General features: G+C 34.9%; 1 protein-coding gene across 1 annotated transcript in view; it reads right to left on the bottom strand.

Annotated features, from left to right (window-relative positions):
* Window positions 1-24,634, bottom strand: part of DOK6 (docking protein 6) — a 250,579-nt gene that overhangs the window by 159,537 nt on the left and 66,408 nt on the right. The gene's annotated exons all lie outside the window — the stretch shown is intronic.

Here is a 24,634-nt window from a genome sequence, read left to right as displayed (position 1 = left end):
ATTAGAGCCCATGTTATTACAGCCTCAGGGTTGTAACATTATTTATGCAGAAGAAAAGGAGATGATCTCCAAATGCAGACTTCCAAAGTCCAAAAGACCACTCCAAATTCTCTGCTCTGTGTCTGTGATAGGTCTCAAAAAACTCTGCTCTGGAAGTGTTTTAGAGATTCATCCACCCAAAGTTTACCTAGGTAAATCCACAGGAGCCATGCCCGTGCTTTAGTATGCTTTGGTTCAGACCCACACTGGTAATGCTCAAGGCATCACAGATCAAACATAAATTTCTTTGCTAAAGGAAAGATGGTTATCCCACCAAGTTAATAACATTATCAAAGAGAAAAAGAAAAAAACCCAACAACAACCCAAACCCAAGTCCCCTGCTCCCATCTATTCTACTGATTATCACCAGCTTTTCAGAGCTTGTAGGAGATAAGACTGTCTTTTTATGATTTCCCATGGGCAGAAGAAAATTATTATTATGTCCATCCAATGCCATTTATTTTGATATTCTCATTAGCTGCATAAAAATAGAAAATACCCTGATTTTCTATGTTCTGGGGACCCCCTGAGGGCAGAAGTGGGTAGAAGAAGAAAAAAAAAAAAACCAAAAACAACAGCATTTCTGGTCAAATCAAACAGACAACTTGTGATACCCTATCCAGAGTACAAACATCTAGCATATTGGTTCAATACTAGCTAACACATCTCCCTTTTCTCACTTGCAGTATTAAAAGTATCAGATAAGTCAACAGCAGAAAATTGTGTTACTCACTTCCCATGACTGCTGAGATGGTCTCAGCTACAAGATACGAAGTTGTAATACATCCGTTAAGATAAAAGGGAAAGTGGGTGGGAGGTGTGTGGAATGTTGTGTGCTTCTCAGTACCAGCTTTACCAGGAGCATGATTTGGCTTTGCAGTATTAAGTGGCTAATCTTCATGTTTTAGTTGTGAAGTTTGAGTGAGAGTTTAAGTGTAAGACTTACAAAGTAGGAGACTTGCTACAGATATAGTTTTATTATATAGTAATAATGAGTAAACTCAAGCACAACGAGTCAGCTTTCTTGTTCAGCAATATTTCTATGCAAGAAGTTGGTAGAAAACTATAGTTATAAAGTAAAATATGCAGATTTTATGGAAAATACCAGTAGGCTTAGAGTGATTACTCTATCTTTATTAATAGCTACCCTGAATAAGAACATAATATGAATCATGAAGTAAAAAAAGTTTGCCGAATTCCATATGATAAATGCACAGACTGTTAGAGAATGGACTAACAATTTCGTATTTTTTTGGTATTAGAACAGTGAAATAAGTAAAATATTATGAGCAATTCTTACCTTCTTCATGGTAAGAATTTATGTATATGGTACTAGTAGACTGGCTCACCACAGTTACTGTCTTACACATCAAGAGTCCACAACAATTGTGTCTTTTTGATTTTTTGTTTGGTAATGAAGTCATGGGGAAAATTCCCAGAAGATTTTCAATACCTTAGATTTTAAGTTTCTCATTTGAGGGTGGGGAGGACAGACAGAAGGAATAAAGTTTTCAGTTTAGAATTACATAAATAACCACTTATAATCCTAGGCATCCTCTCTGAATGATTCAGAGTTTGAGAGGTGGTGTTTATATTTATACCATCTATACATATCAGAGAATATATGCTGACAGCAGTAGATAAAACTTCAGTCTCTGCATGTTAATCAATATATTTTCTGGTCATTCACCAACAGATGCATAGATATATTTACATCATAAATAGGACTCGAAATTCACAGTTACGTTTCCAGTACCTTGGGAATCAATCCAAGCAAATCTTTTTACGTGGCCATTAAATCTTGCCAGTATACAGACAGATAGAAATTCAGCATTGCAGAGATCAGTTATTACACATAGTCCTTTTTTTTTCAGTTTAAAGCCTGCACTTAAAATGACCCACCTTGAATATCAATAAAAATTGTTAGGTAAGATTTGGACACAGATGAATGACAGGAAATGCGAAAGTCACCGAGCCCAACCTCCTTCAGTTTTAGAATGCCATGCAGTAGGTGTCTGCTACTTTTTGATCTGTTTCTTCACCTGTCACACTATTTATATCCAAGGAAATATTTGAAGTCTGACAGTTCTTCTTGTTGCCCTCATGGTACTGGCTCACTAGGATAGAAAAAATTTCTTCTTGAGAAGTATCAGGGAAAAAACCCTGCCCAAATATTTCACATTCATAATTCTTTTTTTTTGTAGGTGCTCAGTGGCTAATAGGCAACTATCATGCTTTGGAGAGGTTGTTTTTGTTGTGATTTTCTTCATAAGCCTTGTTCCTGCTGAAATTTTAATTCCTATATGAACAAATTTTTGCCTTTGACTCCAAATCACTTGTTTTAGTACATTCTTCTATTGGCTTTTGTATTTTTAACATATATTATAATGAATCTGTCAGCAAGAAGATCTATTCAAGTGCAGAAATTGTAGTTCAATCAGCATTCACCAGTGAACTCACAGCATCAGGTCACAGCAAGACAGCCACTGTAACACTCAGTAACTGAGGATGCTGTACCATCCTACCCTTTGATGGCAGAGCCTTTTGTTCTATTTCTCTTTAGGAGGATCCACCTCTTATTCTTTTCAGACAGCATATGGTGTGTAATTTCTCTTTCAGCTCCTCTACCTTCCAAATTAACAAGTCCCTGCTTCCTATTGTTTTGCCTCAGGACTTCTTAAGTGTGCCCTGCTGGACTTAAACTATCTTTCAGTCATCATCTCAAACAAGTTAACTCCTGGTTTATGATGGATTTAAGCTCTAAGTCTTTATAAATGAATAAAATGTTATATAAATGGAATTGACTCATAATAGAACATCAGGCGTACGTACAGGGAATTTTTTTTAAGGAATTCTATTTTTCTCTACTACTGCCTCTGTTATTATTCCTGCTTCTATTGTGCATATGACACACTCCTTTCTACTATGGAAAGTGTCCATTCATTTGTTATTAGAAACATAACAACTGAAGAATATAATTAGCAGTAGTAATTGTCTCACAAGATAAGTTCCAGGAAATATAATGTGCAATGGTATAGAGGAGTCTGTTTATTTCCATCCTATATACATAGTGGAAGTCTTGTATTCTTAAATATTAGCAGGCTTCATTCTACAACAATACTCACTTCGGTGTGAAGGGTTTTAAAATATTTTGCAGGATTTTTTTTAATGCTCCTATCCTGGTTTCTAAAGTCCGCAGAAACATCAATAAAAAGCAGTTTTTAATGGTACAGGCACTGAAGGCAGGAGGGTGTAGGGATTTTCATTTTTTCTAAACTTAGTCTTTTAAGAAAGTAATATCATAGCTGTTCACTATGTGGTTTTCACACAGGTGTTTACTACATGGTTAATATCTTATTAAACTGTTCCAGTCATCTTTTGCAGATGAGGGACTTGCTATTTATTTCATCACATCTCAAAAGGAAGTGAGAGCAATATTCCCACCAACCACAGACATAAACTGAAAGACAGCAGCAGACTGTTTCATGAAACTGTAAAGAATTCTTTTATGTAAAGAATTTCTGGGAAAAAAACCAGCTCGGGGAGCTCTTTCTCTAAAGACACAGCCTTCTTATTCTTCTCAGTTTTACCCTTTATTCGCTTTAAAATTGGACTTCAATGAGGTGGAGCAAAATTGGTCCACAGAGCCTGTAAGAAGTTTTGCCACTTGTAGGCCCTGGAAGCAGGGTTCTCAAGCAAAGGTAAATGGTTGAAAGATGTCAAAGCAGTCTTCTATAAGGATCTACTTCTGAAACTGTAGAAAGTATTAATACAATGTACATCCCCCAAGCAAGCCTTAGTCTTCTTTTTCCATTCCTGCTTCCCTATTCTTTTATTGCTACCTTCTTCTCAGCAACAAAACTTTTGTTACTTTTGTGGAAAAGCAACTTACAACGGCAGCTCTTTGTCCCTAAAAGACTACAAAAATATTTAAAATTCGGCTTTCTCCTTTCCAAAAAAAGGACTTACTGAAAAGATTAGGTGGTGTTAACTTTAGTTAAAACAAAAAAATAGTCAATGAACAAAACTAAGGGAGTTTTAACAATGGTTGTGTCACACTGCATAGTTGTAAAATATGATTACAGTGTCTGTGGATTAAAGTTTACTAATTTCTAAAGAAAAGTTTGGTGTTGATTTGTCTGTAGTAAGAATATGCAATTTCTTTTTTTTCAATTTATTGTGCTTCATGCCTCCAAGTTGCATAATTCTCTTACGTCTAAACATAGCACAGCTCAAAACTTGCATGCAGACATCAGGCTCTGAACAAAAGCTGAAAAGAAATTAGATTTAAAGCGCTGGAATGGTAGCTTCCATTCTTGTGAAAGTATGAAGGGAAAGAAATAACTTCATATCTGGTATCACAGTTTTTTCCACTATTAGAAAAATATGTGCTTTTACTTTCCACTATACAGTATATGCTTTGTTCACAAGTTTTTGAAGTTTTGATCACATCAAGACACTCATATCAACACACGTCTGGGAATATTTAAAACTTATACCATTAAGTCTAGGATAACCTGTATCCTGCACACATTAAATATTACCATTTAGTTGAATTTTAGAGAAGAAATACTATACAGCCAACATATGGGGGTTTACATTAAGATTTTTTTTTTCTATAATGGCACTTCTCGCCCTTTTCCATGTCATGTTTTAAGAGGAACACTGAACAAATTGCAGAGTGTTTACAGCCCTGCCACAATTGTAGCAGTGATTTTGATGACAGCATCCATCATGAAGGTTATACCACAACCTAAACTAGAGAGGCCACAGGCTCAAATCAAGTGCTTTCTGTCAATTTCAGAAAGGTGCTTAACACTTTGCAAACTAAAGGCTGAAATTTTACTGATCTTAAATTGTTCCTCCCTTGTATTTCTAACATTTTCATCACAAATCCAGGAATCATAAGTGTCTGAGATATGGTGTGACTCCACAGATATTAATTATTGCTTGAACAGAAAAGAACTTCCTTCTAAGCTTTCCAGAAAACTAATTTCCTGCATGTTGCCTGCAATTAATGGTAGCTGAAGAAAGCAAAAATTTTTGTGTGAAGACACCCAGGATGAATAACTATATTTTGATTGTTTCATTTTTCATCTAAACAACTACAAGTACTCCTGAAGGCAAGCACAGCAAGTTGCTTCAAGATATCAATGGGTTGTCAGATGCACCAGAAGTGATAAAGTTTAAAAAACATTTCCCATTTACAGTCCCTGATAGTAGATTCCTTTAAGAATATATGACAGTGGTAAATATATAAATAAAGACAGATTGGCTTTTTCATGTTACCTTAGATATGTTTTTTTTCCTCACGTGTAAGTATTCCCCACACCTCAGGGAAGCAACTTCGCACAATCAAATTCAAATTGGACAAACTAATTTGATTTCTGAGAATTAGAAGGAGATAAGAACTAATTTTTTTTATCTTGTCTCACTGAAGAATCACTTTTCAGATAGAATGAAATAATTGACATTTACCCTCCAGAGTAGATTCCCAGATGGTCTGAGTTTAAGAATAGGGGAATTTTGCAGTGGAAATGGCAGCTTATACATCAGTGATTTGACTAAGAATTTCACTTCTGAACCTGAAACTATTCGAGTAACAATGACTATAACATGGAAAAGAAAGAAAGGTCCAAAGAAATACACTTGTGACCTTGTGAGATGGTCAGCTACTCACTCTACTTTGAAGCAGTTGCATCTGGTATCATGGCTGAAGGCCAAGATGGTTGTCCAGAAAAAAACTAATTACCCCAGGAAAGACCAATGGTTCATCGTTATCATTCAGGAAAACTCAAGAGGAGAGTTATGACTCATGTACACATTCTGCACTAGAAGTAGCTCTTGAAGCCATAGTGGACAACCCTTAAAAATCATTCATCTCTTACATGAATGGTCCTGTTCAGGACAGGTATTTTCTGCACTGGAGCAAAACAAGCAGAATCTAACAGTCTCAGAAAAGACTATTGCTCTTCTCTCTATTTTACAATATTGCCCTCCCTCCAACAATTTCTTCACTTAATTCTTCCAAACCAAGCAAAATAAACGCCTGACACCACCCCTTCCCCTGCACGCACACACGGAAATACTAAGCCAGACACTTCAAAGCATGTGACTGCTGGAAGTTCTTCCTTCATAACTTCGCTAATTTCTTGAATTTACTAAGGAGAACTTGTGCTTACAGCTTACTGGAGAACAATCATCCCGTTTAATGGGAATTGAAAAGGTAGGACAAGAGGGTATTTATGTAAGCTCTGCTTAATTTGACATCCCTGTCAAGAGCCCTAATTCCTGAGTTGAAATAGTTTTGTCTCAGATCACTTTGAATCAGGCACAGAACCTGAGCCTCTCAAAATTCAGACAAGTGCTTAACTGATTTGCTATAGAAAAAAAGGTTAAATATCTTAAGGTATTAAAAACAACTCAATTAACTCATCATTAGTATCAAGGTTTGTTGTATTTATGTGGGTTTTTTTTCCTTGTACAGATACAGTAGTCTAGAGATTTCTCCCTTATTTCTCTCTTTGCATTTGATCTGGAAATGAAGCACAAACGCTGAACTGGTGGCATCACAACCATTTCCATAGCAACACACCAATTTCTCAAGTACTGTCATGGCTCTACTGTTGCTGAAAACTGAAAGAAAAGCAAGGCTGAGGAAACGTTTGCAAAGATTTCAAATGCAGCTTTAGTTGCAGGTACCCTCTTAAAGTAGACCAAATCTTGTACCTTCAGCTAGAATACTGGCACAAATACTTTAAAAACCCATCTAAACAAGTGTTTGAGTTTGGTGGCTCTTGTCTTTCTTTAAAAAAATCAGTCTTAACGTAGAAGTTCTTTAGTTAGTTCTAATAAACGTCTAACAGCGCATGTATAACTGCTTCAAAACAGACACGATTTTATTGTTCATTCCCATTTCTTGTATCATTTGTATCACAACAGATTATGTAAATAAGGGATGACCTCTTCACATGCTTTACTGCAGTAGCACTCCATATGCAAGAATACAAAGTATTCTAGATTTTAAAACTGATGTTGATTTAAAATTTCTTTGCCTACTGCTGACATTCATTACTTACTAAACAACATTAATAGAAAATTAATATTTGCAACAGCATGGGTTTCATTATTAGTTAACAAACAAAAAAGCAGTAGGCCATCCCACATCTAGTGGATTTTATACACTTCTGTCAATAAAGGAAAGTGCTGCATTAAAGATGGACTTGCTTGTTCTGGTGGATGAGAAGCTCAACACAAGCCAACAATGTGCACTTGCAGCCCAGAAGGACAACAGTTTCCTAGGCTGCATCAGAAGTATGAAGAGCAGGTCAAGGGATGTGATTCTCCCCCCCTGATCTGCTCTAGTGAGACTTCAAATGGAGTACTGTGTTTAATTCTGGAGTCCTCAGCACAGGAACAACATGGATCTGTTAGAATGAGTCCAGAGGAGGGCCACGGAGACTATCAGAGAGCTGGAGCCCCTGTACTATGAGGACAGGCTGAGAGAGTTGGGGTTGTTCAGCCTGGAGAAGGCTCTGGGCAGACCTTAGAGCAGGCTTCCAGTACTTTTAAAGGGGACCAGGAAAGGTTTGAGGGGGAGTCTTGATCAGTAACTGCAGTGATAGGATGAGTAGTAATGGTTTTAAGCTGAAAGAGGGTAGATTTAGGTTAAATATTAAGAAGAAATTTTTTCCCATGAGGGTGGTGAGGCACTGAAACAGATTGCCCAGAGAAGACATGGATGCCCCTTCACTAGAGGTGTTCAAAGCCAGGTTGGATGAGGCTTTGAGCAACCTGATCTAGAGGAAGGTTTCCCTGCTTATGGCAGGCATGTTGGAATTAGATGATCTTTGAGGACCCTTCCAACTCAAGCCATTCTATGATTCTTTGATTCACAGTGCCTGGTACCTTAAAAAAGAAATAGCTAGCTGCATGGTGAAAAAGAGAATGGTATGATGACTGAAAATATTTTGTGATGAAGGGAGGTTATGATTTGCAACTCAAGTTTTATCTGAAAGTTAGGGAATGTCAAAAAAAAAAAAAAAAAAGGAGTAAGCAATGTTAAACTTTATTCTGAACGCCTCGGGAACATGTCTGGTCTCTTATTTATTTACCTGCTCAGCCCTACTTCTTCCTACCCCATCCTCTCACTCTCCTATTTCCTCCAGTTTCAGCTCAGCATTATGAAATCATTCAACACCATTACTTTTTTTCTTATTGCACTCAGTCGCATACTTCAAGCATGTATTTGAGGTCCAAATTTTGCCAGCTGACTTCCACTCATTCCAGTGTATTCCTCCCTGCCCTGTCTAGGAAAACAGTCAGCAAGTCTCTCCATTTTCTTCCTTGAAATTTCCAAACTTCAGAACCTCCCTTTTATCAGACTGCCAAACTCACCAAAGCACCCTTTACTCATATACACAGCGTGGTGGAACATCTGAAAAGTATAAGTGTTTCCTAAGAGATAACAGCAATAATGTAATCCTGTCAAAGGGCTAATATTACTAGCTAGCTGGCTGTAAATCTATAATCTCTAAACTTTTCCTAATCTATCTATCTTTTATAGCACAATACCACTTATGATTTCTACTTGCTTGCTTTTAGAAAAGTACCTTTCACAGGAGAGGATCTAGTAAGGACTGTTGATACAAGCTGACTTAGAAGAATTAAAGAGGAGAATAATAGTTCATCTCCCTCTCAGTTAGGACTCAGTACAGAGGATTGATTCAGATAATCTCACAAATGTGAGATTTCTCTTTTGTTGCTGTCAATGATTTTAATAATTTCTATACCAGCTGAAAGACACAGGGTTTGGGAAGTGTACCTTGCTTCCTTAATGCACTTTGAGAAAAAGATTGCAAAAACTGCTCAGCCAAATAGGTTCCTTAGAAAAGAGTTTACACAGCAGACGAGAAAGAAGGGGTGAATTTTTTTAGTGGTATTTATACAGAGTCCACAGCTGCTGTCAATTCCCACTTTACCACAATGCATGCATGGAAACCAGTGGGTACGGAAGGCTGAAGTCCTGCCTGCCATGCTCCGTTATCTACTACTGTGTGATTATCTATTTTTCACATAAGGATGTAAACCAGCTCTTTGCAGAGCAGATGTGTCATGTAACTTCTGGCCTTTTTTTTTGCCTTTGCTCTAAGGAGTGGAATTGCATTTGCCACATCTTCTATTTTATCTTCCCTATCTGTTGAATACATAGGGCAAGGAATGCTTGCCTTTTCTGTTTCATAGATTTGTTGTTGCTATAGCACTAGATTTAATTTTCTATTTTAGACATGCAGCACTGGGAACTATAAATACTAAAAAAATCCAACACAGTAAAATCTTCACACATTTAGCTTTGGTTTTGCCTTAAACTGTATGAAGACTCAAATACTGTAATTAAGAAGAGGTATTCCAGGTCCTACAGATGTAATTGTAAATATTTATTCCTCCTCTTCTTTTTTATCTTAGTATGAGACACAAGCCCCTGATCCAACAGCTGTGGTGACACAACAGCCTGAGAAGGAAGTCAGTATTATGTTGTGAGAGCAAGATAATAACTTTATGCAAAATGCTTCTCACTGTTCATTTTTCTAAAGAGCAAAATCATTAAAAGTACAGCATAACGCTCTGTAATTATAATCTAAGTCATTTCCCTTGTTAAAAATACATTCTAATTGCTTTAAGTGAAAACACATCATTATAACTTCCCTTGAAAGGGGAACTAATAAATAGATTAGTAAAATCCTACAGTCGGTGCATTGAATCATGCTTATTCATTCAGCTGAGGCAGGAACATGTAAAGTACATCTTCTTATGGAAAGATATTATTAGGGAGAATGCTTGGCTCATGGGATTAGGCAAAAGATTTTGAGTTTTCCACATCTAGCTTGGTGGTGTGAATCCTGCCCACCTTGGTGTTGACTGAAGCTTATTACCATCTGCTGTCTGTTCAGCATCCTACATAAAATGAATTGGTTGTCTTCGCCCAATTCCAAGATCACAGGTGTCCAGTATTACAGCAACTGACAGTAATTAGCGCATCTTTAAGCAATGTCAGCAAAGATGCAGAAGATTTCAGAAGTATAACAAAGATGCTTATATAATTTGGTGTGAGCAGTCTACCAAAGCCGCATTTTGGGAACAGACAGTGTTGTGGAATGCATATTATCTCCACTCTTTACTGTGCTTCTGCCAAATCACTGAATAGAGATGATTACATTCTCGCATAAAACTTTAAATGCCAAATTTCACTAGATTTAAAAATCACAAAGAAGTAAAATGACAATACTGGTTTTTCACTCTGAAAATTTACATTTTATTATCTTAAAGGAGGATTTTAATAGTTAATTAGTGTGCCTGTACTCAGGAGTCTCAGAGAACACTTTTGGCATGTACAATGAATTATTATAGTTTCTATGACCCCTAGAGCAGCTGTGCAGGCAACCACTGTAAGCAGGAAGAAAGCTATGCATTAAATTATCCAGGCATCTCATTATTAACTTTTAGGTGAACAGGCCTGCTTCCTTTGGTCATCTCAGTAATCTCAGATATAGTTCTATTTTGTGAAATAAGCAATAACTCACGCAAACAGCAAACTAACAAGGTGACAGCATATTTACCTTGTAAAAGCACTGTATTGATACTGTATCTGAATTATAGTAGTATAAAGTATGAAATAAAAAGGATATTAGTATTTGCCACGTACTTCATTCTCTAGCATTGAGTCCCCAGTTAAACTAGTTATTAATAACCACAGGCAACATCATAGGTGCTGTAAACGTTTTTCAGGAAATCTGGCCTCATGAAAGCTCCTGTGTTTCAGTTTTTGCTTTAGTTTAAGTATATATGAAAACTTGAGTTTAATTTTAAATTTACATAACAAAAGTTTTGAGGTAAATAACTGGAAACTTTCACTTTCCGTACATACAGATTTAGAATTAATTCCCAGCGGTGATGTGCTGCCTCTGCTTTATTTAATATCGTTTTCTCCACTGGTCAGAATATTGCATTATCCATCACACGGCTCCTATGATAACATGTGTTTCCAGGTGAAACTAAACTTTGTATCATGGGCAATGAATGTTGGTAAGGAAGCCCAAGAAAAGAGAAAATCAGAAATTTAACATTTATTTTCATGACTAACTAATGTAAAATAAAATATCTGGTTTAAATTTTTAAATTAAAGTTGGAAATTAGAAACACCAATTTAAAATCGCAGCTATTCTCTAATTTCTTATAAAAAACTAATTCTTATAGGAATTGTATTTCTTTAAAAGGAGTACTAGGAAAAACATCCTAATTGACCACTAATTGCTGTATCTGTCATCTCCAGAAATATTTCTTTTTGTTGTCACTTAACTACATTGACAAAAAAGCAAACAAGCTAAAAAAGAGAGATTTCAAACTTCAAGGGTTTTTTACATACTAGATTTGAAGCTTTTCTTGAGTTTTCTTATAGTTTTTTAAATTTTCAAACTTTTCAGTAATTTTCCTTTGATCTGCATTTAAATCAATGCAAAATTTTCTATTTATTCTGGAAGAACACCATCAACACCTTACTGTTTTCTGGCAAAGATATACCAAAGCCCTCTAATGAAAGGTTGTTCCTCCCTGTTTTAGATCACAGAGCTTGTGAGTTCCCTTTCTTCAAGAGGAAAGATGGTAATTTGGCTGAAGCATTAATGAGAACCAGCCCGTTCTTCAGAACCATGTAACTCTTCAGATAAACGTGTAACTATTAGGACTCCGCTTTTTCATGACACAAAACACAAATCTCTTTGTTGAAACCCAAAAATGGAGATTCAGACAGGATAAAGAGCCACTGTGGCAAGTTCTGTAACAGTCCAGCCCACAAACTGGCACTGTGTTTCATATGTATATCGTACGTATCATGAAAAACTAATTAACAAAATAAAAAAGATATACATATGTAGACAGTAAAATTCAGCAAAACAGCTGTTGATTTCCTGAATCTGAAATGAAGCCTATGTCCTATGAAGCCTAGTTCCAGATGAAACAAAAATATGATCTCTTCACAGTAGGCAAGCCTTTTGGAGGAAGACGTAAGATCTATAATTCACTGAGCATCTTCTTTAAAGCAACAATAACCCAAAGACAGCATAAAGAAAAGTAAAGGAAAAATGTCTGTGTAAATTGTAGTTGCTTTTGGTTGGGCATCTAATCAGTCAAAATTAAAAGTAGAGCTGGCAGCCTGCTTACTGTAGCAATTTGATTTACTCTGATCTGGAGTAGCTTCTGTACGTTTTACATGTCACCTTTACAGCAGAAAGGTTATCTCACCAACAGAACTTTGTATTCACAGACACTCTTTCTCCTGCTATAACCTAATACAGGGTTCCTCTATGTATTTCTTTGCTTCCTTTTGACAGATGATGAAGGTTAGTAATATATTAAGGTTCAAATTAATATTGTTGAACAGTTTCAATAGCTGAAAAAGTACCTGTATTTCCTACTTAACTTCAGAAAATGGAACTTCGGCACCAATAGAGAAGGTTCCTGTTGACATCATCACTCAGTCCACTTAGCTACCTCATCCTTCTTATACACATACATTTGCATAGAGAATCTCTTGATAGACATAGGAAGGCTCCATTTAGCTTTAGTGAGACTGACTGAAAGAAGCAGCTATAGCTGTATAAATATATGCTGATTCAAACTTTCACCTAAGATGCAAGAAAATGTCATGACTGAAATAATTCATGCTTCAACTGACTGTAATTTCCAGCTCCGTGCAGACAGCTGACACTCACTTCATTCAGTTAAACAAGACTCTTTGGTCTCACTCTGAAAAGCTACTTGGGATATAAGTCCTAGCACAAAATTTTGTTAGAGTTTTTCACAGGATAGAATTCTACTCATGGTCTGAAGAACTGTATATGTTTATCTAAAATTACTTATGTTTAACAGGCTTTGTAGTCTTAGTAGCCCAGTATTTGTATCTTCCTTAAGAAAATGCAAAACAGAACCAAATCCATAAAAGACACTAATTCATACTGCTAATATAAATTTTGCACAATTCAAAGAGAAAAGTTCTATTTGCTGAATATTATACTCTAAATTGAGTCCCATAAAGGAAAGTTTAATTACATATTTTCTTAAAGTTTAATCATACCATTATGATGAAATTTCACTGCTATTAAGATAGAGCACTTTTATGATTAAGAAAAACCAAATTATCTAGTATTTGGCAATTATTCAAATATTGCTACTAATGTGGTATTTTTAAATTAAGAACAAAAAGAAAAAACTTATGTCTATGATATGACAGTATTATGCAATGGATTTGACTAATATCTTTGAACAGACTTAATTTTTAAATGCAGATGATAATACACTCTGTGAGAAACTAAAACCTAAATATTTTTAATACAGAATTTTCATCCAATTCTAAAATATTTTTACCTAAATTTTGGGCTGTATTTTGGAAAAATACAGAATTCTAGAAAAATGACAAAGAATGACAAACTGCTGCAACAGGGATGAAGGCTTTTCTTAATGTCTGTTATGATGAAAGAAAAGGGGGGGAAGAGAAATGATGAAGAACTTTCATGGTCAAAGCTAATTTGTTTTTATAAATAAACTTAGTGATGTATGTTAGTAAACTTCGTGATGTGTGTTAGCATTTTGACAGGTCAGAATATTAGCCAGGCATATTCATTCTAAGTTGTAAGGAAACTGTGTGCGAATCAATGTAAACAGGTTAGAATAGCTGTCCCAGCTTTCCCTAAAAGCAACTGCGTTTGGCTTGTGCAAAACGGATTTCAAATAGAGAAAATACATTCTATATTGTAAGAAGCCACTAGCTTGCTGTTTGCTTTGTGATTAAATGGCACAGGGACCAGTATAATGAGGCAGTCCATCAAACTCTTCTACCTGGTTGTTTACACGCCATGTCACCATATGAACGAAGGTTTTTAAAGTTTTCATTAAGTCCTTGCCTGCTGTGCATGCACAAACACAAAGCCAATTATTTTAAAGGTACACAGGTTTTTACTCTTTTTGTCTTTCTTGAGAGAATTACTGCTGCTGCTTATGCTTCAGTGAACAATACGAAAAGGGACAAAATTCCTGTCTTTTGAGTGTTCTGTTACAATTATCCTATTTATACATAAACATGTTCTAACATGGAGGCATCAACACCATAACCTGAATTTTCAATTGCAATAGTAAACTCGGGGGGACAAGGAAGGTTTAATGACATTACATAGATAGTTTAAATAGAAATAATTAGTTGGCTGGCTACATACATTCCTGTATACTCTTTCCCTTGTCTAAATCATTTCAGTTCAGGGGGGAAAATCTTTTTTTTATTTGAAGAAAAGAGTAGATCCATATATAACATCTATTCAGCTACTCTGCCATCCTCCTGGTGTCTTATTATTGTTTCCTCTATCTGTAGAATGGTTATCTCCCTTCTTTTTTTTCTATTTCAGACACTGATCATGCAAATAATTCCAAATTTTTTTTTTTTTTTGGAGTAGCCGATTTCAAAAAGCTATTGCAGCATTTGCTGAACTAATTTCTGAGCTGACAAGGAAGCAAGTACTTAAATTCCAAGAATGGCAAGCCAAGTGATTCATATCTCCAGATTTTCTTTAGGTGATGTTAAGCATTCTGAATCTCAATGCACTCCTCCATTCAATGGTGACATATATGATGTCTTCTTTCATAATTTTTACATTGTTTCAGCATTTCAGCATTTAAGCTTTCAGTATTAAGTCACAACTTTTCTCAAAAAAGCCCAACAACTTGTGGCCTGTTTTGTTTAATGCATTTCAGGGGATTTATCTTAATATATTTACCTATAGCTATCCAAAAAACAGGCACTTAATTAGTAAATTTGAGAGGTGCTAGAGAAGAACAAAAAGGTTTAAATGAAATTTAAAGTCTTCCATCATTTTTTTTTCTGTTTAAATAGAGATAACAAGTTTATACTGTGCTTTAAGTACATAGCTCATGTCATTAATGTTGTGCAGTCACAAAACATGTTACCAGCCAAAAAAGATGTATTTCAGAAGAAGCAAGGTGCATGAGAGAACAGCATATACTGGTACTAAACAGTAGAACATGGGGAGAAAGTAATGCATATAGGCTAAAATACAAAGGCAATATATCTAAGTATAATTGTCTATATTAAACTAAATTTTTATTACGTATTTTGGATTGACAGGAAGGGACAGAGAGGAAAACAGGCTATCCCAAAAGTATTAAACCGTTCCTGAGCAATGAGGCCTCTTCAGCCTGGGGAAGTGAGGGTGTAGCCAGGGGAGTAGTAGGCTAAAATACAGATCTCTGAGACCAAAAGTAACATGGTGTGAAAGATCTGGCGGTAAACTATTCACCAACTCTTCCAGCAGCAGAGCTAAGGGTTGGAGATAAGGACACCGAGATCCAGATTCAAACCACTCACGGGAGGTGTGTTGTCTGGCAGCACATAGGGAGCCATAGAAGTATTTTTGGCAGAGTATTGTGGATGAAAAAGCCAGCAGCAGATTCAAATGAAGATTGGACAGGCACTGGAGGTGGAATCTGTTAAGAATTGCTAGGCAGAGAAACCATGAAAGATGTAGGAAAGCTCATAAGTGAGAAACTGTTAGGGGTTGGGACAGTAGTTGTGAAAAATATCATATACACTTGTTTTGCTTTCACTGTTCACTGCATATTGGCTTAAGGGCAATGATGGGTAAAAATGACTGAGATAGACGCACTTTTCATTCTTATGACCCATAACGTATCTTATGTTTATGAATTGGGTCAATAGCCAAGCAGTCACATCTTTGCTCTTGGTTAAAGTCTTGAAGGGATATTAAAACAAAATGAGAACTTCAGGCTTTCTATTTACTCAAGATTTGCAGCATAACTCCCGACAAAAACAATGACTGAGTTTTCTGTCAATGACAGTTCCAAAGTAACAACATTCCATTTTCTGCAGTCATTTATCTTTTCTTCACATGCCTTCTTGTGCTAAATCATACGTTTGGCAAATTTTGACAATGCCGCAGGCAATAACATCAAAAAGACAGAATGCAAACATGCAGAAATATATATCCACACTGACTAGCCTGCCTTTTTAAAGCTGCTGAAAAGCACCATCATGAATTTTGTGTATTTGCAACAGAAAGTCAATGATAACCTCATAGCACATTCCTGTAGGTAAAAACTTTGTTTATCTGTTCTTCAGACATGAAAAATTAAAATGTCATTTCTGTCACAGCTTCATATTTACAAATATTCTCATATATCTTCTTTCATAAATTAGCTGGAAGGCATAGTATGTAAAAGGTAACCTCACACCATAACAAACAAACAAAAAAAACCCTGCCCCCGCAAAAAAAAAAAAAAAAACCAAACAACAAAAAGAGAAGAAAGACATACAGACTTAAAAAAAAAAAAACATTAAAAGCATATCCAAGTAAGTAAGTTGCCAAATGTAAAACTCAGATGTAATTAATACATAAATCCAGATCTGTGACCTAAAAAAATCTTGTAAGTCTCTCAGTCCTAAAAGAAACAAATTTGATCTTAAATTGCTAAAATACAGCGAATAAAAAACTGTTTCTAAACAAGCTAGAGAAACATAATGAAATTCTTTGGTATACTTGATCCTACTGATTTATTGACATGGGCAAAATGAACCCTCAAGGCTCATTCCAGTTTCCACAATGAAACAACTCTATGGACAGTACTACACCTTTTTCTTGCTTATAATTAACCAAGAGCTACATATAGAAACTATCCTTTCTTCCTCTTATACTTGATTGTGTACATGATGGTACATCTATGATACGGGAGAACCATGTCTGGATCTTCAAACAAATGTTTCCTTCAGGATAGTATAACAAAAATTTTGGCTATTGACATTTTTTTAAAGTGAAAATGCTGAATTTTGGTTTTAAGTATTTTAAATGATTTCTCCAACTAGTAAGCTATGTTTCTGAACAACAATTCAATAGAGAGAAAGAATACCCTTACAGTACTATTATCCATTCTGAGCCTTTATGACCACTCCTCATTCAGCACGTTTTGAAACCCAGTCAGCCCCTCAAGGGAAAGCCAATGAACCTAACTCTAAACTCTGGCATTTCACTTCAGAAGACAAAGCTGAAATGCTACTAGTTAAATGTTTAGAATATTATCTATCTGATCTAGCCTTTAAAAAGATGCTACAGTAATAGGGCTAATATTAATTTACAAATTAAAATGTGTGCAGGTATATAGCGCTGGATGGCTATAGCTGATGCAAGGCAAATTTGAAAATCTCCTCTTAATGAGAAGAAAAATAACTGTTGGTAAGTGCCTATTTGAAACATAAAAGAAACATCAGAGGAAAAATGACAAAATAAAAATGGATTGACAGGATTTTTTTAATAGGAAAACAAATAAAAAAATTGATTCTCACTTTTGCTGTTAATCATCACTGTATTTTAGAAGTTACCATGACACATCCTGTTTGTGTTGCAAACTCTACTTTGGCAGACTATATCACCTCAACCCCCTGAAAAAGGTTGGCATCTAAGGGTGTTTTTCATATACTGCAACCATCAGGAATGCGTAGAAAGCCTTTCCTGAAACAAAACCCAATTGTTTGATTTGATGAGGAGACAAGAAAAGGTGTGCAGCAGAAAAGTATACACTAGGCTATTTTTTCTATAACCAGTAGTACAGATTTTTCTTTCTTTATTAGAATATGGTGTCATTAATAGTGTGATTCTAAAAGTAAATTTCTATGTTGCTCTTGCATGTCAGCTTCTGAGCGAAGGATACTGTAGATTTCTTTGACTCAGGTTTGTAGTTTGTTTGCTCTTATTTTATTAACAGATGGCAAACAACTCAAATAGGACAATTCTGTGCAAGAATTTCTACACAATAATGTTCCAAGAAAGTTGGCTTAATATTACTTCAATTGTGAAATTGAAAAAATCAATTAGCTTAGGGCTTCATAAGCTTATCGTTGGCATAAATTCATAGCACTAAATTAGCAGCATCAGCAAAAGCGTTAAGTTGTGAATTGAGAAAGTTTTCATTATTAATAACTAAAGCAAAGTCCAAGCATGAGTGGCTAGTCATGAATCTCCATTAACAATACCAACCTGAAAAATGTCATAATAACACATAGAATAAAATAGATGTGAGCCAACAGCTCATTATGAAAACACCGCTTCATTACTGTAACTGTATTTAATGGAGAAAATAGGTATTCGCACATTAGTCATATATACAAAATAACATCGAACAGAATCCTACAGATGGTTTAAACCTGTTTCCAATAAAATGATTTACAGCCTTTCTGATGATTTCAATAGGATCAAAACCTATTATGCTCTGTTTCTTCTCTAGCACAGATAAAGAATAAGAAAGTGTTCTATGTACTTGCTTTTAAATACATAAAAACCTATCTCATTACATGCTTAAGATTTTTTTTAATTTTTTTAAAATTTAATAAAATTACACAATTTATAATAGTGCAAAATTTACACTGTTTGGATTTATGACCATATGATCTAAACCCCCAGGTTTTATCTGTAAAAATATAATGAATAACTTTTTCTTTTCTCATTTTCCTTCAAATAAGAATTTTAGCATTATCTTTGAATAATTATTACTTAAAAGGGTGTTTATGCAGTGAGAGTAAACTTCCAGAGCAAAAATCAATTGCAAATATATTTGCAACAGTAATTAAAATCCACTTGTCAAGCAGTTGCTTTCTAAGTTCCTAGCTGTCAGTCCTGAAAACAAATGTTCTTAGGGAAAATGATGTTTTTCAAGACAAATGTTAACCATAGTATGTTTTGTTTATGTTTATTGTTCAATTGTTACAAATGACTACCTGTTCAGACAGACCTCTCCAGTGAAATAAATGTAATTCATCCAATTTCCAGATGTTCCTTTCAAAGAGTTAAATCAACATAATTGCAAGACAGTAGAATAATTAAAATCCCGCAACATGCTGATCACGTGAATTATCAGAAATAATCTGAGGGCTTGTGCCCAGGACTTATGATATGACAGGAATTAGGAGAACCTGGGCCTGTATATTAACATCTTCTGCTAAGTGTAGCAAATGTATGGTTGCTCAAAAATATCTTACAGATAAGAAAAATATATATTCCCTGTTTTTGTATTATATTTTGTATATGTATTATAGATTTTAGGTTTTTAACTGAAAGAGATACAGTGGAAAAAGTGGCATTTTCTAAGGAAAGTAGACATGTCACAAGGAATTTAATTTAGTAGAGACATAAGCCAGAGTTTTAATGGAAATTCAACTATCCATAAACACAATTCTTTGCGAGCTATCTAGAAATTACTTAATTGTGCTTCTTCTAGAAACTATTCTTTGTTTCTCTCTATTGCAACTCCTAGAATTTTTCCCACAGAAGGGAAATCTGTATCCTGTTATAAAGGCTGCATCTAGATCAGCAAGTGAAGAGATACCATAGGTCTGCTGCTGAAGTTATAATGCACATTTCATTTGGGATTTATGTCTTGTTCCATTGATGAAGAGTCCTTATAGATTGGAGTGCACTCGGTACACTCCCACCACACATCTGTGGAAAATTTTTCACTTGAAAGAAATCTAGTCAGAGTCCTCCAAGACAGCTTTGTAATTAAAACTGAAGCCTAAGAAGAGAAAAAAAAAGCAAAATCATCCTTCTACACCAAATGAAGTGTTAAGGCAGATGCACATTTAAGAGATCTGTTTGTGATAAAAACAGATCAATGAAGGTTATAAAAACCAATAAGATGAAAATGATAAGATTTTCTTTTTCAAAATACAGGGATCACCTTACTAATTTTCATAGATGTTTATGTATCTTCACTTTCAAAGTGCAGAAATATATATAGATATTATATTACAACTGACGTTAGTGCTGACACTTAAAAGTTCCGACTAGAAATGTGACTACTTTAAAGCTCTGGGGAAAATGATTTTATAAAGGTGTACAGCTTCTCCTTAAAATACAAATTGCCAACAATTTAGTCTTAGGAAATAGCTGCACTGACAAAACCCCATCATAAATCACACTTTCAAGCTTTTATAATATGTTTTTAGTCATCTGTAAAGCAAAACATTGTGCTTATTTGTACAAATTTGAAATTTCAAACTGTTGAAAAGTTCCTTTATACATACAAAGTATAAGGTATGAAGGAATGCTAGAGCAAGGAAACTGATATTTTGCTATTTGTTTCTTCTGTATGAAGAAGAAATGTTTCTTCTGAATGTTACCACTGAGTTCATAAACAAAACTGTGACCACCCAGAGCAAAAAGTCCCACTCAATTACAAAGAAAACTCTTAAAGGTTTTCTACTAATGAAAAAGTGATTAGAGATAGCATGACTGTTTCTAGGAAAAAAAAAAAAAAAAAGAGGAAAAATTTCACTACTGTTCCAAAATATGCTATATACAGTTTCTCTCAACTAATGAAGGCAAAATGTTACCTTTGTATGAATTAACTGAAAGTAACCGGAAAGTTCAATAAACGTATATTTCTATAACTCAGTTCACTGCAATCAAGACTATTTTTAGCAAACAAGCCTAGATATACTGTACAGGTAATCTCTTACCTTCTACATAATAGGTTTTGTCTATGCTGGATGAATTATGTGAGTTTTGGCTGTTTATGAAGTACTGAAAGAAAGTACAGCAAAAATGGGGAAGTCAACTTGTCTTGGCTAATTAATTTTACTAATTTTCACAGGATATAAAGGAAGAGGACTACAAGCCAAAAATGTGTCAGAGCTTCCTTTGGCATTCTGTAAAACAACTCAGAAACTAACCCTGTATTTGCATGGTTATTTAGTACTAGATTATTTTATTACAGCTTATATTAATACATTTTTTTCAAAGAGCCCTTCCTCTATCTGTGTCCACGTCTAAAGAGAGGAATTCATGCCTGAGGATTTACACTTTACTCAGTATTTATATCATACCTTCTACAAAACTCCTGTTTGGTGTAGTTTTATCTTATTGCTGTTGAAGAAACTGATTGTACGACACACAAAGACCAGAATAAAACCAGAAACTAGACTTCTCCCTTAGCTCTTGATGTGTACAGGTCAGGAGATTGACATGTATTCAATTTGCATTTCCTTTGAGCAGGAATTTGTATCTCTTTTAAGTTCACATTAATGGAAATAGAAATAAAATTAGAAACACAGCTGTGGGATCTAAGTCTCTACAAAGCAAAAACAGATGGAAAAGGACAGTGAATCTGTTTGGCTTTTAAGGAACTTTAACTCTTTCTGTGAGCAAAGAGTATCACAAACTATCTGAAAAGGAGGTATTAAATTTTTCAATGAGTTTTCATGTCTCAGCAGAAAGGGAGAAAGAGCCACATTTAACTATCACAAACAATAAATTCTCTTTTCTGAAAAAAACAATAAAAATTGTTTTCCATTTTGTCTCTTTTTTTTCAGGGAAATGCCCATTTTCAACATGACTGCTCTGAAGTGGTAGGTATTAAGAAAACATATAGTATAGCATGTGGTGAGGTGTTCAAAAGGAATAAAAATAAAACGAGAAATTACAAATGAGGACACTGACATGTTAGGTAACTTGGAAATGGTGTGGGAAAAAGATAATTAGTTGAATACTTGTCTTACAGAAATGTAAGAATTACATAGGAGGTGTTTTAAAGAAGAAACAAGATAATTAAGCTTAATAAATTAAAACATCCACTCCGTAAAATTCACTTCAAATAAATGAACTACTTATGAGTGCTTAACTTAGTAAACTGAAATTATATGGAGCACTTACAAGGTCATAACCTTTTCAGGAGGATTTAAATTATTTAAAACACTGAAGTAGAACTTAAAAATTAATATATATAGGATATCTGAAAAGGACCAAAAGAACTCTTGCTTTTTTAACAATTAAAAACAGCTAGAAATAATTTTTAGAATGTATTCTTCAAAAAGTGAAAGCTGTGTCTCACTGGAAAAAACAGAGATGAGCATGAATTTTAAGAAGTATAATAAATTCAAAATTGTAAGTCAGGCCAAAGAATAATTTGAGGCATAAAAACCTAAAAGAAAAAAATATGCAATTCCAAGGAGCCTGCAAGGCCAAAAGATTATTACCGCGTAAAAGAAATATTCAAAGAACATAAGGCTGCAAGAGAAAAAATAAAATAACCAATTAAATTAATTCTTTGCTTCAGCCTACCAAGGAGCTTGAGCGACATCCAAACCACTGTTTTGGTTTGGGTTGGATTTTTCCTGGCATTAAAGAAGTAGCTGTCTCAGTGAAAGCATTACTAAAAGAGGTTTTGGAAAACAATCAATAAAATGAATAATAAAGATTACTACAACCCAGCAGCACTTATACAAGAGCTGAGCAGCTCAAGTGCAAAAACTCTGAAAGATTAAGTGAGGTGAATGAATTAGCCCTTAGACTGGCCCCATTACTAGTGTAATAAGTAGGAAATGTGCCAAAAATTTTTCTTCCGAGAGGTTGGGTATGAACTGTGGAAACACAGAGCAGTGAGCCTTGCCTCCACGCTGGTCAAACTAGTAGAAAACAAATCAAAGAACAGAGCAAGTAGGAAAGGGAAGAGTATTGTAAAACTGTGAGATGTCAGTGTAGTTTTTGGAACCAGGGTTATTGCTTCTCTGAACAGACGTGGTACAGCCAGAAAGGTACAGAGAAGAGAAATAATAGTTACTAAAAGCGCATAAAGACTAAAATGAGGGAAATGCCTTAGGTCTGGAAAAGGCATACTTGAGGAGAGAGATTGTGTAAGCACATAAAATCATGATTGCAAAGGTGAAGACTGATAGGGAATAGTTGCTCACTGTTGCACCATGCAAAAAAATTAGGGACATCAGGTGAAACTATTTTTTTCAGTAAATAAAATAATAAGGGAAGTATTCTTCATATCTCTAAATATAATCTTGTAGAACTTATGCTCTAGCTGTACTGGACACCAGTGTAGACAAATTTTGAAGGAAACAGTTACCAGTGACTAGCACTCCTGACACTACTGATTAATTCCTTAGGTCAGAAAACATTGAACACCAGAACCTGGGGAAAGAGGCATCCCCCTAAATTTATCCTGTTTTATTTCTCCTAACATTTCTGTCTTCTCCCAATTTCATTGGATACTGAGTTGGACAGGCAGTATGGCTATTACATAAAGCACATTCCAGGAAAAAAAAACCGTACCCATTTACTTTGATATTTCTAGTCTTTATTTCACTAATTCTAATATATTAATACATTATATTCTATCAATTTTAAATGTCTTCATTCATTCTCTACGGATTGTGAGTCTAGAATCTAACTGTGCTCTCCTATGAAATTTTGAGCAGAATATCTGAGCAAAAGAAAACTGTAGAAGTTTCTTCTATTAATTTCATCTGCTCCAATGTCTACACTGAAATGACACACACATTTTCACATCAGCCACTGTTGGCTCATAGGAATAAAAGAGGTCATTGTTGGCTTTCACTACAGCCATGCTGGAAACCAGAGATAATAAAAAGGGATCATGAATCAAGGAATATGGCCAGAAAGGATGAATTCTGAATGAGAACTCAGTCTCACGATGTGGATGAGAAAATAGTTTCATTTCAAATTGGTAGTGTAATTAATCCCCGGTCCTTTTCAGAAGGCTTCACAAGGTGAAAGACAGCAAGACAGAGCAGCATTTCTAAAACGCATGACCCAGCATTTCATTTGAAGCTCACTATTTCTTCATGGAATATATGAAGAAACAACTATTTGATTGCTTTAACTGGTCAATAATGCTCCTTTTATGTAGCCTGCGTATAAATGTCTGTGGATTAAAATTGTATCTCTGAGGAAAATGTATTGAATCTTTAAAGCACCTACACTGTCAAGAAGAAAATCTTCTATAAGCAAACTATCTTTTAAAAAAATGTATTTTTTTTAAAAGACAGTCCTGCTGAATTTGATAATACTGTACTGAATTTGATAATACAATAGACTACAATACCTAATAAAAGGTTTTACTCTAGTCTCACAGCAGCTATAAAAAAACCAGTAATATTTAATTTCAAAATAACTGGATTGTCTGACTGTCCTATAGAAATCAGTTTTACTTTCAAGCACTTACGTTCACCTGCTCTTGTTTAACAGTTCTTTCATGACCAGTGGCCACCCTGGAATGGGTGCAGAGCACAAAGACCTTAACAAAAGAAGTTATTTGGCTCTTTCAAATTTTAAGTATTCAAAACAAAAACTCTGACAAACATTAGGACTGAGAAGAAAATAACTGTGGAATTCAAGTCACCAATCTGCAAGAATTATGATGACATTGTGTTTTCTTTCTCATTAGTGGGAAATGGAGACAAACATTGAGGACTTTGTATGGCCTTCTATTTTTAAAATTTACATTAGGCAAACACAAGAGAAAATAGATCCAGCTTCCTGCAGAGAGCACAAATATTTCTTTTCCTAATGCTGTTCTAAGGCTGTGTTTTCATATTAATCTGCCCTTGGCAACAAAACTAGTTTCAGGTGTCTCTGTCCCTAACCATTTATTAGTGCCCTCTATTCTCAATGCTCTGCTGATGCCAGAATAAAATAATATTTGTTTGTGGAATTGACTTTAA

The sequence above is a fragment of the Cuculus canorus genome, chromosome 2 (assembly GCF_017976375.1).
Source record: "Cuculus canorus isolate bCucCan1 chromosome 2, bCucCan1.pri, whole genome shotgun sequence".
In the NCBI taxonomy this organism is placed as follows: Eukaryota; Metazoa; Chordata; class Aves; order Cuculiformes; family Cuculidae; genus Cuculus; species Cuculus canorus.
The sequence above is the reverse complement of the archived record's forward strand: the minus strand, read 5'-3'. Positions and strand labels throughout refer to the sequence as shown.